This window comes from Thermobia domestica, chromosome 18 (assembly GCF_964235325.1).
Source record: "Thermobia domestica chromosome 18, izTheDome1.hap1.1, whole genome shotgun sequence".
Classification (NCBI taxonomy): Eukaryota; Metazoa; Arthropoda; class Insecta; order Zygentoma; family Lepismatidae; genus Thermobia; species Thermobia domestica.
This window is the reverse complement of record NC_137471.1, coordinates 126411542-126429989: the sequence shown is the minus strand read 5'-3', so window position 1 is coordinate 126429989 and position 18448 is coordinate 126411542. Positions and strand designations below refer to the sequence as shown.

The following is an 18448-nucleotide window of genomic DNA, read 5'->3' as shown; positions in this document are numbered from 1 at the left end:
GATACTTTGAGATAGTAAGTTTTAATAAGTACTACAAAATTTGCATATATTCATATATAGCTATGTTATTATATCTGATACACATTTAAAACCTCATATTTAATAAAAATTTTTGGAGAAGCACAAATTTTGAATTTCTTCTAATTTTTAGATATACTTGAAATACATGATATTACGATTCTAAAATTCAACGTTAAGATAACGTGGAAGAAGCATTAGCACGTTCGTCACTCTTAGATTATTACTAGTGCATGTATATTTGTGCTCAAAATAACCTTGTAATAAGCTGGTGTAATGCCATTCGGAGAAATCAAAATTCTATACAGGGTTTGGAAACCTACTATCACAAGTTCTCATTGGAAACAATGTCCCTCGACTGTTATTAGCATCACGAAACACTTTAGTAATTATTGTTTTTTACGTTAAATGTAAAAAGGGCGTGTGAATATAAATGTCATACTCTAAAACCGAAAAATAGAAGAAATATGTTATGCATGACATTACGAAAGACAGGAAGCGAAACTGTTTGAAATAAATTATTGAATATGTTGAATGTCCACATTTAAGCTGCATTTCATCATTTTACGTTCATTGAAATGGTTATCATAACGACAGGAAGAGGATTACTCTTGTAGGAAGAGGTTTATTCTTTAGCTTTTCTTTATAAGGTAGTTAGTACACGGAAAGAAGCGTTCAAAGTAAAGCATACAAATGGAAATAAGGACGAAAAAGATGTTTAAAAATCTCACAGAAACATTTTGTTTACACTAAGCCAACTATCATCATCAAGTTTAAAAAGTTACAAAATTTGTAAAATATTTCAATTTATGTACAAGTGATACGGTCTTAGCGGTATGTGTGAAATAATAAGCGTAAATTTTAGAATGGTAAAAGGTTGTGGGCGTTAAAACACATCATTAGCTGAAAGACGATCAAAATAACATTACTAGGAAATTATTTCAGATCAGAATAAATGTTTAAATTAATGGCAGTGAACGACAAACTGTGAAGCGGCATATTTGTTTTAACCATTCACATAACTTCTGCCAAATATCTGTTCAATAGCAAAAACTTTTTTTACGATTAACAGTATCAACATGGTGGGCTGTATTAAACGTGATATACAAAACCAAAGTTAAACAAGTGAATATCGTTTCACAGTATGAAACTAAGACTTCCAAAATATGCGAACTCAATACTATAACTTGAAGTAGCACATCTGTAACAAGTGGTTGACATAGAGTAACAACATCGAAGGCAGAATATGTTCCTTGGGTCCTGGATACATCTCAAAATGCTATTACTTGCTATCCGTTAATCTGTTACTCCTATAAATATTGCAAGAATCGTTAATTTGAAGTACTTCTAATTTGAACAGAAAATTAAAGAAGGAGGCAAAACGTATCGCTGGGACGCTGATCTGATCCCACAAGACCTTCTCGACATCTTACTAAGTTTTTCTCTATGAAAATCAGAGAACAGGAGTAATAATCATTTGTAAAACAGCTCCTCGATTCCTCTTACCATTTTCGTTTTATAACGATAATGTTGAAACCGAAGACCGATCATTTTAACCACTTCCGGTTTGTACAGAGCTTCAACGAGAAAGAAATGAAATGAAATCTTAGAGATTTATGTCCCACTGTTATGCCGGTTAGGTTAAGGGAGACGGTGATGGTGAGTAAAGAATGAAATCGTGGAATGAAGAGTGGGAGGAAACGGAAGAACCCCGAGAAGACCCATGCACAAAATTCACTTGGCGGAGGCTGAGATCGAACCCGGGAACGCAAGCACCAGAGGTGAATCCTCTACCACTGAGACACCGCAGCCTCTTCAACGAGAAAGATGGATTGTTTTCAGGCAAGGTGTAGAAAACCGTATATCATATTCCTTACCATTTTCGCTTTACGGAAATCAGTATTGAAACCCGAAGTAATATTAAGTTAGAAGCAGTTGCGGTTCTCATATAGTCCTATAAATAGTAGAGATTTGCTGAAAAGTTTAAGATGCTAAAATGTTTGAACAAAACGCTACTCACTATTTATTACCGTGTTTGTTTTCTGACGATAAACATTGAAAAAAGAAATGGTTTATTCTAACCACCTCCTGTTCGGATTGAATTCCAAGGGAGGAAAAGAACATATCATTTGAATGGAGAAGCGATTATAGCATGAGCATCCTGATAGATTTTAGCATTCTTCCTCTAAGATAATAAATATTGAAATTGAGAATTTACTAGTGAATTTGAACTACTTCTGAATCTGTGTGTCGTGAATATTCATTATATATTCTACTCAAATTCTCAATCGCTTGCAGAAAACTGATTCTTGTTATATCTATTATTTTTGTTCTATGGCAATAAAAGTTGAAAGATATATTAAAACCGGATGTAGTAATAAATTTGAACAATGTTCGTTTCTGCAGAGTTCTATGGGTAATTACGATACGTTCAATTTTAACATTGAATTGTTTGCAAAAGTCCGCCTTTCGCTATCTGTTACCTTTTCCGCTCGGTAGCGATAAATGTTGAAACCTGAAATGGCTAAATTGAAATGCTTACCGTTTGAATAGAGCTAACGGAGGAGATGGACCTATTATTGAAAAGATGAACCCATTGTACGAAACCGTATTTCGGTATCTCTTATCATCGTTACTCTACAGAAATCAGTATTGAAATTACCTGTTCAGATACTTTCAACAACTTTCGATTTTTGTAAAGTGCTGCCGAATGTGATGTGTTCACTTGATACACTCAATCGGTTTTAAAAATCATTTGTTACCATCTCTTACCATTTTCGTCCCAAGATAACAAATATTTACACCAGAAGTGGTTAATTTCAATTGCTCCGCATTGAATAGAGGTTTGTACAAAATTTGAAACCTTATCTTACAACGCTCAGTTGATAGTAAAAACGCAACTAACAACGAGACATTATTGGCATATAGAAATAAGTATCGAAACCTAAATTAATATTAAATTTCAGCCACTTCCTGTTTTCGTAGAGTGTTGCTAAGAGTAATGTTATGTTTGACGCTCAATGGTTTGTTGAAAGACGTCCTCTGGCTGTTTCCAATCTCTGGCGAAGAAAGTTCAAACCGGAAGTGAATAGTATTAACCATGTTTGGTTTGAGTAAGATTACAACATAGTAGATGTGCTTTAAGACGCTGAACTATTGGCAGCAAAGCGCTTATCCTTCCCTGTTAACGTTTTTGCCCTACGGCAATAAACATTGAAACCGGTGTTGAAATTGGCAGTAATAGGGAAATTGAAAAATTTCTCATTTTGGCAGAGCGTTGTAGACAGTGATTATGTGTTGTATATGGACAGAGGATCATTTGGAGTCAGTTACTATCGTTCCCGGTTACCATTTCGTTCTATTGTTTTTGCTCGTTAAGTCAAACTAATGGTTAGTTTGGAGTAATTTTTGTTTGAGTATAAAGTTAACGGGCGAAATTGAATCTATTCGAGGAACGCTCAACTATATGTAAAAAAGCATCATGAAAGCATTTTCCGTTTATTCTATACGGAAATCACTTTTGAAACTGGATGGAATGCTACATTTGAACTATCTTTGGTTTCGATAAAGTACATTCGATAGTCATGATTGTTGTGTTAAGACGATGAATCGTTTGGAAAGAAACGATTCCCGGCATATTACAATATTCGTTGTATAGCGATAAACGCTTAAATTTGAAATGGTTTATTTGAACCAATTTTGGTTGAATAGAGAGTTAAAGAAGAAGACGGAGACTATTCTCTGGAGGCTGAAAAAATTGCAAGAAAATGTTCCTCTATATTTTTTTAACCATTTTGCTGATACCCGTTGGCAGACGGACGGACGAAGAAATCCGTTCTACAAGACTGCAGTCACGTACACACAATTTAGTTTTAGTCTGAAAAACTGTGTTTGTATTCATGTGCGTTATGAACAATAGCATACCATTGGAACTTATGTATATAATTTTAAAAAAATAGTAATATTACTTCACATTCGAAACTAGTTCTGGTATGGCTGTTGTAAAAATGTAGTGTAAAAAATTGTGCAGGATCAAATAAAACGAAACATTTTAATACTATTTTATTATAAAGTTTTCTATTTTTTTTTATCATAATAGCAATCCATAGGTAATTTTTGAAACATGTACTAACACATAATGAGTGGCGAAATATCTGATTTAGAAGAGCGTGTACGTCCAGAAAACTTATGACCCCGGCACCAACAGTGAGTAAAACGTTTAATTGCATAGCACACACTTGCAATAATTTTGTGAATAAAGGAAACATTGCTGTGTAAACAAAAAGCGCTATGGCATCGTTCTATACTTTCTGCGAACATATCCCTACCTAATGACCGCGAACCCATCACCACTAAACTGATATTAATAAATAAACGTTAATAAATGTTAACATATAGAAATCCATTTTGAAGAAAAGATACGAAAGTGTAAGCATATATAACGAAACCTGATTTAACCTACCCTTATCCATGAACAAATAAACTAAGATAAAATACGAGAAATGCAAGAAAAGAAGTATTAATAATATATGTGAAGATAGAGAAATATTTAGAAAGAAAAATATTTCACCTGCCGCGACTTGAACCCTTGATCATTTATTCCAGATGTCAACGCGTTAACCAACTGACCATCGAGACAACCTTGCAAGTATTGGTTTGTCCATTGTATTTACTGTGAGAAAAGCGAAATTAAATCAAGATGTCATATTAGTGCGTAAAAAATATCCGTACTATACACGGTATGACCCCTTAAAGACCCATTTCACCACAGGAATAATCCATGAAGTCAAAAGAAAGGAACAGAAGTGTAAAGATGTTTCACCAAACCTAGATTCCACTAACTACTGGTCAACAAAATTTAAGATAACCTTTAAGAAATACAAAAACTCATTTATTGATAACAAAAGAATGTGTTTCGAGTGTAAAAAATAACTTCTACCGGGCGATATTTCAACGAGTGTTATTTCATAGAATAACACGACACCGTAACGGCATTTTCATGTCAGAGCTTGCAAACAGCACTTCCAAAGTTTAATTTACACTGCACGTATATCACCTAACAAAACTACGAGATGTCATTCAAGCATGGATTACAGGTGAGAACATCTCCTTTAAGAGCTAGGACTGGCTACGCAGATTTATGAAATCAGTTTTTTAATCAACCTTAAAGAACTAGCACTCATATCGTAAATTTTGGAAATCACTCTTTAAATCATAGATGCTTTGCAGTTTACCCTAGCCATAGGTCGTGGCCAACATGGAAATTTTGCAACTGTTCTTTCCCTTGTGAGATCAGTTTTATACCTTGATAAGGTCTCAACTTCGTAACTGTATATATTGTATCCTTGGTTTTCCTCTTCCTGTTACTACTATTGCTTTTCTATCTGATTTTTCCTATTATCCGAGTTTCTCCTATTTCCCATTATTTTGATGGTCTGTCGTCGTTCATTAGTTTCCCTTAGTTCTTGTTCATATCTTTTCATTTCGGTCCATGATATGTGCAGGATTGTGCGCCAATGCCACATTTCAAATTATTCCAGCTTAGATATTTTAGCTTTTCTCAAAGCAAATCCTCGATTTGTCCTACATATATGTATGTGCAACAGTAAGTTCTGAAGATTGTGGATTAAATTTTGCCTGATGTTGATCTACACACATTTTGTTTTTCACAAGCCAGATGTTAACGCATAGAGACTAAAAACTGTACATAAAATTCAAAATTCAAATGAAACCGGGAGCAACTCCATGGCAGTATGGAGTATTATTGCTTTTTTAATCACAGGCCTTAGATTGTGCACATACGAGAACAACGTGTGAGACTCATTTTAAAAGTTCTCGGTTCGATTCGCAGCCTGGAATTACAGTTTGTTTTTAAGGGAACTAAACATTCTAAACTACGTTCGCTCTTGCTACAAATAAATATTTAAAATGAGGGAAAAGAAATCCCAAGACAGAAAGATGTGCAGGAGGGAAATGCAGACTGTCTATGCTTATGAGTTAAAATTTCGTTGTTCTATCCATGCTTTCTCTGTCTCTGCATGATGCATATTACTATATTCATTTTCTTTGCATTAATTTTCATCTCTTAGAACTCAACGTGTATGCAATTTATCCTTTCTATCTACTGCTTCTCTAAGTGATGCCGAAATATTCATTCATTCCTCCTTCAATTGGAGAAATATCCTGGCATATCATGTCTTGGGACATGTATGATTTGTCATTTCCGGTGACCAGCCGTCAGAGATACTGAAACAAGTCAACTGGAGTAAGGTGCTACTATTTCTTAGAAGGCAAACCTCCATAAACTTAAGTGTAGCTGACTAAGACAAGTGATAAAAAAAATTGTATTAGAAGGAAGGAATTAGCGAACATTTTAGAAGTAATTGGAAAACATTCGATTAGTAATGTAGCTGAACCATATCATCGAAAGAAAATGCATAACATGATTAAAATTAAACAAAAAGGACAAATTGGAATAGTATATTAAGACTTAAAATTGGGAAAGGAAAAAAAAATTAAACAAAAAGAAACAATGGAAACTGTTACAGGTCATGGTTCCTTTTATTCTTATACTAAAAGATTAAATATCGAATATGATCAAAAAACATGTTACTGCACACTAGGCGAAACGTCGCAAGAAATCAAAATGGGACAAACCTAGCGGCCCAAGGTTTACGCTTCCTTCAAACAACGGATTTTTGGTCAAATACAGTGAATTGCTGCGTGATCGTTTTTTCGAAGTTTGAATCGATAGAGATAAGGTAATATACGTATCTGACTACTCATTCTTTGTATTATATTCAACTATTTAGTTTGGATTTCAGGCCCAAATTTGTACATGTTTAAATATTTCGTTCTCTAGCGATATTCTGCAAATTTCACGTTAGTAGCACTGTTATCCTGGATGTATGACAGAAATATTCGATTAAACATTTCTTTTCAAACCTAAAATTTACAAAATTTCTTTCCGGCAATTTTGATGACTTGGTACGGTATCTTTGTTTCGACAAATTTCCAAACCTGGTAGCTTCTTATGGAATAGCTATCATCTCGCTGCGTTCACTGCGTTGTTTTGGAAGAAGATAAGATGAATATCGTATAGAAGCTGTACCGTATAAGAACGGTAAAGAGTAGTTACAAACCTTAGCTTTCAAGATCTGTGTGTTTTTAAAATTCCTGAAAGAAATGCTATAATGGTGAAATGTAAACTGAAAACATAATAGTATCTGAAGGAAGGTAAGATCATTAGGCCATTTAATTAAGTTTGTGGTTTAAATTTTGTTAAAGTTGGGTTCTGCGCTTAAATACAATTACTATTGATGTGAATACACTTACTATTTCTGCGGAGATATACTATTTATATTTATTTTGTAATAAAGAGTACAAAATAAATAATTTTAATAAACGGTAGAATTAAAATACAAATATTATTTTAAAAGGTATTAACAAGAAAAACAGACAGCATGATAAGTCATCAATTCCAGTTGAGTTTCTTTTTTCTAGTTGCTGCCACAAGCTGGATTATTGGGTAATTCAAATTCTGGTAACACTGTAAATTTTATGGATGGTAACACTGAAAATTCTTCCATTTTGTATTTTCGGGTGTAGAATAACATTATCTATTACTGAGGTAAGATATATTTCATTATCTCTTCTCACTTACGAAAAACTGACAAAAGAAAAATTGTTAGCTTTTGAAAAATATTCAGTAGTCTGCCCCCTTAAATGTATGTTAACTTGCATTTACGATGGTCACTATGAAAGTTTTGAAATAATTTATATACCTAAAATCAAATTATCACTTACATTTTTTCAAATATTCACCATTCCATTGTACACTTTTTTGCATCCTCGAAAACCACTTTTGGAAGCAGTGTTTTCAGTCTTTTTCTTCAAGTGTTGAAAGTTCATTCTCGTAAGCCACTACAACTTCTTGAGGGCTGCAAAATCTCTTCCCACGCATGCGATCTTTGACTCTGGGGAACAGAAAAAATTACACCGAGCCAGGTCAGGGCTATACGGCGGATCAGTCATAAGTTTGACCTCCGTAGATTCTAAAAACTGAATTGTAATTTTGACCGTGTAGGCGGACGCGTTGTCATAATGAAGCAGGATAACACGCAATGCAGTTCTTGGACGCCGTTTCCGAAGCTTCTGGAACACTTTTGTTAAGCAAACAGTGGTGTACCACTAAGCAGTAACAGTCCATTGTTCTTCAAGTGGAACAGTTACAACATGGCCAGATTTAAAGAAGAAAGTTGCGACCATCTTCTTCCCCACACTTCTTAGTCTCGTCACTTTCGTGGGTGAATTTTCGACTGGAAAGATACAAACTGTAGACAGGCGTTTATTTTCAGGGTCAAATTGTAAGATCCAGGTCTCATCGCCAGTAACAATGTCAGAGACGCATCGAGAATTGCCTCCATCAAATCTTGCGAGCATTTTTTCACACCATTCCACAAGCATTAGCTTCTGCAGTTCAAAGTGTGAGGCACCCAACGAGATGAAACCTTCCTGAGCAGAAGATGGTCATGAATTTTTGTTACTGTTGGCGATCCAATGTTCACTATAGATTCAATGTCCTTGAAAGTTGTTCGAAAATTTTCTCGAATCATTTGTTTTACAGTGGCAATGTTTTCATCTGACACAGCTGTTGCCGGACGTCCAGCTCTCTCTTCATCTTTTAACGATGTCCGGTCTCTTCTGAATTCACCAAACACCGAAAAATTGTAGCATGGGAAGGAGCAAGGTTCCCAAATGCCCCCTGCAAACGGTCAAGACTTTGGGTCTCGTTCAAACCACTTTTGAAATCGTAAAGGATCATGGCCCGAAAATGTTCCCTTTCGACCTTCATTTTAGATAGCTGAATACTGCTCACATCAACAAACAAGTGAAGGCGATACGGCCAAGCCGATAAGCGAGGCGAGTTGAAACTTGCTTCGCTTCTTCGCTCTGGATACCACTACCGAACGCAATTGTTGGAATTCAAATACTGTGCCACAACAATGCGTATCTCAAAACTTTCGTAGTGACCCTCGTATAAATTAATATGCGAACCGAACTTCATCCTTCTAACGTGATAACAGGGAGTGAGAGAGAGAAAGAGTACATTTTTAACATCTTCTAACACTTCCTTTTCCCCACTTAAGGCAAACCAAATAGTAATATACCGTTTCTTCAAAACTATGAGGTCTTTCATAAACTACTTTGAACTATACAAAATCTACGCTGTGAATTTGTATACGAGAACAACCAATAAGCAAACATCAACTGGTCGAGAATTACTGTAAAATTTACGGAAAAATATTCCTAATACCATTTTAAATAGTACCGTAGTGTGCATGTTATGCACGAATTTGCATACAAAGTAGCTAGTAATCTCTGTAAGCCTAATGAAGTACCAAAACTCAATGTTTTAAATCATGACACGGAGCTAGAAAAATGTTTGAGAGTGAAAGAATCCACATAGTTAGGAAATTACGTTTCTAATGTATTGTGTTACTTCGGAACATACCCACATACACGCAATGAAAGCATTTCAGGATCTTACATATAAAATCTTAAGGAACATAAAAATACATATTGAAAACGCATATGTAACTTTATGCTATATACAGTGTTTTGTCCTATCCTCGTTTATGTGTATACTTACCTTCGGTGATCCATTTGATCCTAACCGACGCATCCCTTTGCTTCCACTCAGACCAACATCCTGCGCCCTGACCTAGGAATCTTGTTTTACCTGCCATCTAGCATATATTTGTTAGTTGTTTGTACAATGATTGTTATATGGTGTACTTACAATCAGCCCTTAAATATAACCTGTATGGAGAAATGGGCTAAACAGCCGCAGATTGCGGCTACGGACAAGAACATGAATCTGTTTTTAACGTTGTATTACAAAATAAATGTTTTTACTCTCACATATCTTTCCTACAATTACCACTGTTTCATTTCTGGCATTTTTTGCTCTTTCCTATATCTATATGCATTATTGTAGTATTATTGCGCAAACTTAGTACTTTAGAACTGTTAAGTGTTTCAAACTAGACACTACACATTAATGACTAAAACAACAGATGAGATCAAATTTCGTGTCCTCCCAACTTTGCAATCGCAGTGTAACGCAAATTTTTGCTGTTGCTTCCCAAGAAAAATTAAATATATCGATGTTAGTCACTCCAAAATTACATTTAGTGTCGTTTATTGCAAATGTATTACATAGTTTGTGTGACGATAACGAAAATCAGTATTTAATTGAGTCCTATGATTATTCCACTGTGACGAAGGATACAGCTTCGAAACTACACTAAAAAACCGTGAATGATATCCGCCCTGTCTGCGTGTGTCAGGGGCGTTTGGAGGTGCAGTCCGCTATCGTATATCAAACCCATACGAAAATACCTCTTTCCTGTGTGAGAACAATCCAATAGATGTGTGCACTAGCATTCCCCGGGAGGATTCACTTCAAAAGGTCTTATGCAAAAAACTGTGTTTGGGGCCCACTAAAAAGCACGATTGCTATCTAACCTAATGTGGGCAGGGGCGTCCGTAGGCTTCTGGCCTATCAGCGATGGTGGGTATACGCTTAAACTAGGATTGTGGAAAACCTCTACTTTAATGCTGTACAGATATCTGACAGGCCCCTTTATATTCCAATTATTTTTATTGCTTGCCCGTTTGTTTCCAAAGTAACATAGCACATCACAAACGTAATTTTCACACATATGTGGATGTCGTAAATCTCGCAAAATTTCCATGGTTTCTTGTCATGAGTTAGCACACTGACTTTAGATTATTCACTTCATTTCACTTAGTATACTGTAATTAGACTCCCTTACAGGTAAATTAATGCCTAATTACTTATTTTCATTATTGTATTTTTATGTACACTCATGTCGAAAATGATTGTCGCATATCTATAACTGTCTTCTTGTAAGAATATAATTTGATAATAATGTTGCGGGGCACATTTAATACTCATACTATGTGTATAATCGGGAAATGTATATTTGTGGTATATTTCATAATGAAAGAATTATAAATGCGAAAATTAGAATGAGTAAAACAAAATGTTGCTAAATGGAGAAGGAACTTTTATTTTCGTTTTATTGTTCTTATTTAGTGCTCTCTTGTAATGGAATTGGCGACAAACAGCTTTGCTGATTATACGCCTGCTAACACTATAAGAAATACAAGGCGAATTCGTTACCAAATTCGATTCCTATTACAACACATTTATAGACATGCGAAAATAATTTTGGACATGAGTATACATACGCATATCGCAAACAAGAAAACATTTTCCCCAATTCACTACACTTCTTTTACACCAACAAACCTCTTATTATATTGTTCGGTTAACAGTTTTACGTTGCCCTGCATTACATTACGGTTCATAACCTTAGTTAATAATACACTGGGTTTGAAACACTGTCAGATCGTGCTCTACTGCCTCCTCATAACGCATCAACACACAAATACATACAATACACGTTTGATTCTATTCATTTCTCCGTATATTTAACAATTAAGCACCGAGGTACAAAATATATGACATACTCCCCGAGGTCCGGTTATTGATTCCGCTCTGTGTGTATTTCCACCATTTTATTAATAAAATTCCTATGTGGCCCCTATTACATTTACTTCATAAAAACTGCCTTGTCGAACTTCTGAAGGAGCTACATTAACAGAAATTTATAACTTAAGGCCCCTAAATAGTATTTAAGTTTAATGGCGGTAAAAGAGTAACATTCTACATGTACTTATCTAATCATTACAGTAATGGTGAAGATCAACTGTTTTCTTCTCTATTTGACTTTCATTTAAGAATACGACTGTAATATGGTATATTATTCTTATTTTACAAAAGATGTTTCCAAAATACAGCATCCAGGAGGCCAAGAAAGTACCATATTTTTTCATGTCTTCGTTTCCTAGGAAGTATACACATAAAGAAAAAAAATGGTTCCATGAATAACGAAAGTAATAATAGGAGACAATTGTAACAAAATAAAACATAGGCCTTATTAAAACACTATCTCTTATCACTAATATGACATAGGGGCACTTTTTTTTACTGTAAGCGTACACAAATCAGTCATTTCTTTTCTACATGCATTTGTTGTAAATTTTCTTTGTGCACTCGAGACACACTGGCTTCTTGCACTCAACACACAAATGGCAGGTCTTTTCCTCGAGTCTTTCTCCTAGATCAGTTACGGAAGCAATGGAGCTCTAACGTGAAGTACTCTACCTAGCAAGCTCGTAGTTCATTTGTTAAGTAGAATTCTTCAATTCGTCTTTCCATGTGAGGTTTAACGAAAGACTTCGCCAGTTTCTTCATGAAAGCAGATCTTGTTAATGCTTCATTATCGCGATAGCTGTAGTAGAGAACATAAGAGTTGACAGTACTGATGTCCAAGATCCGGAAGAAAATGCCACCGGCCAACGTCGGGTTCTTCTGCTGCTACAGAAATTGGCACATTTTTCATCTACACTATAAACACTACTTTTGTTTTCGTTGTAAAATATGTTTATTTCAGGTTTTACTGTCACAGCACTGGTCTCGGGTGTATTGTGCATTGTCGACACTAGGATAACAGTCTTTCCTTTCTAAGGCACATACGATACAAGAGTCTTACCGTGGGTGAACCCATAGATTGAGCTTCCTACTGGACGTCCCCTATCAGGTTTAAGCTGTGAAGGAATTTCACGCTTCGATTTATGCATTGTACCAACAAACGTAAGTCCTCGGCTAATAAGACATCAGCAACCTCAATTGAAGTATAACAATTATCAGTCGTAATGTTCCTGTTTCTGTTCACTATTTCCCTTGTGAGACGGATGACAATCTGGGTCGGGAGAGAGTATTGTTTATCAGCTGGTGGAAGTGTGGCTCCATCACTGTTTTTACCGACATAAATATATCCATCGTAGAAGTAATGCTTTTTCGAGTATACAAGAACCTGAAGTTTCAGACCGTATTTGCAGGGCTTTTTCATCATATAAACCTTAAATCTAATCTGCCTTTGAACCCCACCAGCATCTCATCCACTGTAGCTAGGCAACCAATTGTGTACACTTCCTGAAAGTTTTTTTTTTTTTTTTTTTACAAATTTTTCGAAAATTTCAGATATAGCTGCTGCTGGATTTTCGTGAATACGCTCAGGTCGATCTGATCAATCATCACGGCGTAGGTTAGAAAGTAAATTTAGCAAAACGAAATCTACTCATGACACAACGAAAAATGTCGCAACTTGTTCTCTGTTGCCCATATTTTCTAGTATCCTCATGGTTGGACTTGAAGACGGCTGAGTAAACAAGTAAACCAATGAAAGCCTTCATTTCTATCAAATCAACATCACGCATGTCGGTTGACTCTGGGGTTTGGTATCTTCCCCTTTTCCTTCGTAGCTCAATGTTAGTAAATTCAATAATTCGTATAAGCATGTCATCATCATATAGTAGTCTCCAGCAGTATATCGGTTCTACTTTTGTACCAAGTGCACGAGCACGCTTTGTTAAACCTGGCAGTTGAACTATATTGTTGTGTCGTTGGGTTCGAGTGTTTTTACTGTGAAATGGCTCGACTGACCACCTAAATCCATATTTTCTGAAGAAAAATTGCCCACTACTGTTTATTTCATTATCTGGTACTTCCCCTTCTGAAGTCTCTTCATTCTGTTCACTTTCGCCGTGTCGTGTACACTTTCAGTAGCAAATCAATCGTCTATTTCTGGATCTTCAATGTCACTGAGATCTTCATCTAGCCACTCACTAACAGCAGACTCATACATCGGGGCCACAGTATTCACACTGGGAAACGAAGTCATAACAACAATATAAATAGCAATCAGAAGCTATGAAAAAAGTGTCATGTGCACCACAAGTTCTGGTATCTGATACCGCTTATTCAAACAACGTTCTCCTCACGGCAGCTAACTAACAACTAAGCGCGGTTGTGAGTATTGTTAGTAGTGAATGAAAGGTACCTAGGCGGACGAAACCGACAAACAATTAGTTACTGAAAAGCATCACTTCAAAATGTAGCAGCGGTATCACATACCGGAGTTCGGTAGTTACGGGTTAATATTTCGGGTCCGGCATCTACGGCAGTTAACCCAAGAAACGAAAGTGCATACCCTACAAATGATTGCTGAAAATATAAAAAATTAACTTTCTTGAAAAGAAATGAGTAGCGGTATGAATGTATAGATATGGACTTCTACAATATGAAATGAGGACCGGTGTGAATCTCTACAATTAATAAACATCCACTGTTAGTTAGAATTCTCTTTATCTTGTATTTTCTTAATGTCTTGCCGAAAAAGTGAGGCTAAAGTCATTTGAGCTAAATCCTGAGAAAAATCACAAACATCCATAGTTTTGTTCCAGTACAACACATTTCACGTTTAAATTTAGAAAATTATGAGATAAGTTTCCTTCTCGCGTTCTGTGATTTTACAAAAGCCCCTATAAATAACACACCATCGTCGAAAACCCATATTGTAAATAAATACAAGATATGGTGAGAAACGTTAAATCAATAATAAAGTAATACGTAATTACTTCATGAAGATACAAAGTACATAAGATTTGTATGGGTGGTATCGATCATTTTATTATTTGGTATAGCCTAGAGCTTGCCTATGTGTGCCATACCGTGTCCAAATTGTGGATTATTATTTTACGTTCAAGGTATTTACCATACCTAAATTTTTCTCGTGAAATATTGCTTTTAACCCATAAACTCATGGAACCCATGTAACCGTATTGTTAATCTGAGTTAATTACTATATAAAAAATTGAACATTACCTTTTTGGCCGAACTGAATTTAAACTTTTCGTTGTTAATTGTTGGGAGTCATTAGAGTACCACGTGCAAATCTCGTGAACCGCTAATTTTCTTAGCGCTTCTATGTTGCTTTCAAATGCAGGACCTCCTTCTGCTGCAAATTCTTATTTGACCCTATCAACGTTTAGTTTCACATACGAAGAATACATAGTTGTATCTTTGTCCACTGTAAGCTCTCATTCCGTTGTAGATAATATTAATTCTTTGTTCTCGGACATTAGGTCGTTTGTCCAAATTTACCTTCTAGTGAATCTTTCTGAGGTAATTCACAATCAATTTCTTCTCTGCATATGAATTCCAACTTAAGAGACGACTTACCAGCCATAATTTGACACTTCTTGTACTTCCTGTATAGTTTATGCTGCCAGTGTTAATGAAATGATTTACAAGAACGTTCACAGAAGCAACTTTATACTTCCAATCAAACATACGATCGGGATTTAATGAAATTGAGAATAATATATTTTTGGAAACAATAAGATGTTCTTCTTTCTCATCAGTTTCAGATTAGAAAGTCGGCATGAGTCAAAAAGACTCATTTCATTTTTCAAATAAAAAATACTTTAACTGTTTTTCACTCGTTTCCTTCGACCTTTTCTATCACATATTTTCTCAGTATGTATTATTTGTAAATTAAAATATTTGAATGGTTAGTTCTCAAGATATTGCTATATATATATATGTACCTACAAGGATGGTGAGAATCATTTTTACTCCTTATTAATAAAATGTTCAATTATTCGAAGTATAAGGTTTAGTAGCGTAAAGCTTTGATAGCAGCAACGTCTACACATTTTATTATTATTATTATTATTATTATTATTATTATTATTATTATTATTATTATTATTATTATTTGACAAAGAACGGAACATTCCCTGTTGAAATTTTTCCAACTTTGTCATATCTTGAACTCTCTATGGCACTGGTCGAGGTGAGACGGTTTGCGGTGGTATGTCGTACCGTCTCTGGTTTTACAGTAATGAGGACATACAGCCTCTGGTTTTTCAGTGATCAAGACAATATTTAAATGGCCGGTATGTTGAGTCAAAATCATAATAAAACATACCACTTATGCTTTGTTTTCATTTCGAACACTGCTCTATGCTACATGCATACCCAGGTACAAATACACTTTTAGGCACACACACAGACACACACATGTATATCAGTAGCGGTTCATGGTCTGTGGAAGAACCAGTTGAAATACCAAAGGTATATAAGTACGCGCAAGTGTTCCCCTCCCCTAGCGTTCTTGAGTTTTATCCAAAAAATATTCAGGGAATATGAAGAAGAAAGTCTTTTTAAGCTATATTTGTATATTTATTGATTAAAGTATATTTTCTAATATTGCTTTAATAAATAAGCTGTTTTCTTTTTTCAAACAACCACTACCAATGTACGTTTGTACACTATTTATATACAAAACTTCTACACTCATGTTATTGAACAAGATATAAATCGAATATATAGCATCTGCTGTAAGCCATGAATGATGGCGTTAACGCAAAAAGAAGAAAAATTTAAGAAAATTGCATATGTTCATGCATGCAGTTAAACAAAAATTATTTAATTAAATAAACTATGCATTAGTTTAAAATAGGTCTTTCTTCGTTCTTTTCGAGCTTCAAATTTTTCTATGACTTCATTGAAATCTGAAATGCTGTTCCCAAATTTTTCTGAATAAAAAGCATCGCTACCGCAAATATTTTCCACTTCATTTTCTTTAGAATACAGAAACACCTCTCTCCTCCGACACTATGCATTTTGTTAGCATTTATTTGTATGAATATAAGGGGCAAAAGTTCGTTTTCAGCAACTACGTATTTGTGTGTGCTGTTCTACTATAAAGAAGCATGAAATCTAGGATGATTTCCTTCGAAAATAATAATAAAAAATATTTTAAAATTTCAGCAAATTATTGTAATGAAGACAGATGATTATTGAAGTGAATGATTTGAGATTAACATTTTATGCTCTTCGCCGGAAATCGAATACGGTATCACGTGCATGAAAGACACAGCTAAAAATTAGACCAGTAATAGGACTTTTTCTCCTTCCAGACATGATTTACTAATCATTAATATTTGGAATTATTTGTCAGTTTTCAATAGATGGAAATTAACCGTGAATTCGAAATCACTGAATTTGATGCTGAAAATACCTTGAATATAGAAATTTTTCTTTTTCGAATGGTAGGTATATATTTTAAAGTAGGAAAAGAGAACGAACTGCGATTACAAACACTAGATATTTCTGCTATTATCAATGTTTGTTTGATTCGATTTGGTTTATCATCCATTCTGGATATCATATTACATATATGTTTGACTATTGGGTCTTCTTTATTTTAGTTTTTAAGGCCTTGTCTAACGTTTTCAGCTGAGCCCATCAATCTCTATATAATAACAAGGTAAACTTTTTTCAAAAATATTATGAAAGCTATTTGTCTAATGCAATTCAAAATTTTTCCACATGATAGCCTACCCCAATACTACACGTTCACTTTCTTATTTTTAATCTAGCTCTTATAGTTCATTAATATTACTTTTTACAAATAAATATGAGAGCGTTGGAAAGCATATAAGCAGGATTTCTTTTCCTGTTCGTGGAGGTGCAGATACTTGATCCATTCACATCATTGTTCCTCAGTGATCTTTAAAAAGTTGATAGGGGAGGCAAACAAGTTACGAAATGAGATAAGACCGTTTATCTAAAAATGCGGAGAGTGCATATCTTCGAAGTTATGTTCGTTGACAACCTGATCATATGATCGGAAGAACAAAAGGTTGCTGGAGGCAAGACTGGCTGCTGTCAGAAATGAGACAATCTTATTTATCTATGTATCTTTTTAGTTGTATTTTGTAATAAGCCTTCTTGTCAAACAGCGTGCACTTTCCCTATTTTCCAATTTCAACTATTTTTGACCCTAAATCTTGATTCTTGACACGTCAGAGGAATCGCAAAACTAAAAGCATTATTATCAATATTTTGCTTTCCAAATTAAGGAATATAACTTTAAAAAATGAAACTTTAAACGAAATATCTGGGAAGATGAAAGAACAAACCATTGCATTTCATGCGTGTGCGTAACAGTAAAAGGAATATACAAAATAAATAAATACATAAATAAACAAATAAATATTACAATATTTCTGAGGGTTTAGATCATTTGGATCCGATAGTCGTATTCCAAAGATAAGCAAGTGAGTTATTTTTTCGCTTGATTTTGACTGAAAAATTGATTTACAGAATAAATATACGTTACATCTTATGAATCTACAATTACGTCACTTCTGAACAAAGAGATGTTTATCGTTGTTTCTCCTATGTAGTTCATAACACTTTATAATTTTAGGAGAAAAAAATCTGGAAACCTGTATTATTTCTACTTTCTTGATTCATTTAAAGAACCAATTACCGGTTGGTCGCAAACTAGAATTATTAATTTCAGCTGAGGAATATCAAATTTTCAATCAAATTTGGCCGATACATGAACCTTGTCGCAAATTGGAATGATCACAAATCGCACTGAATTAACAAAAACATATCCACAGAAAGCTATATTAG

At 34.7% G+C, this 18448-nt stretch overlaps 1 protein-coding gene across 1 annotated transcript in view; it reads right to left on the bottom strand.

Moving 5' to 3' along the window:
* LOC145675534 (uncharacterized) overlaps positions 1–18448 on the bottom strand; it is a 55605-nt gene that overhangs the window by 6929 nt on the left and 30228 nt on the right. The window lies entirely within an intron of this gene.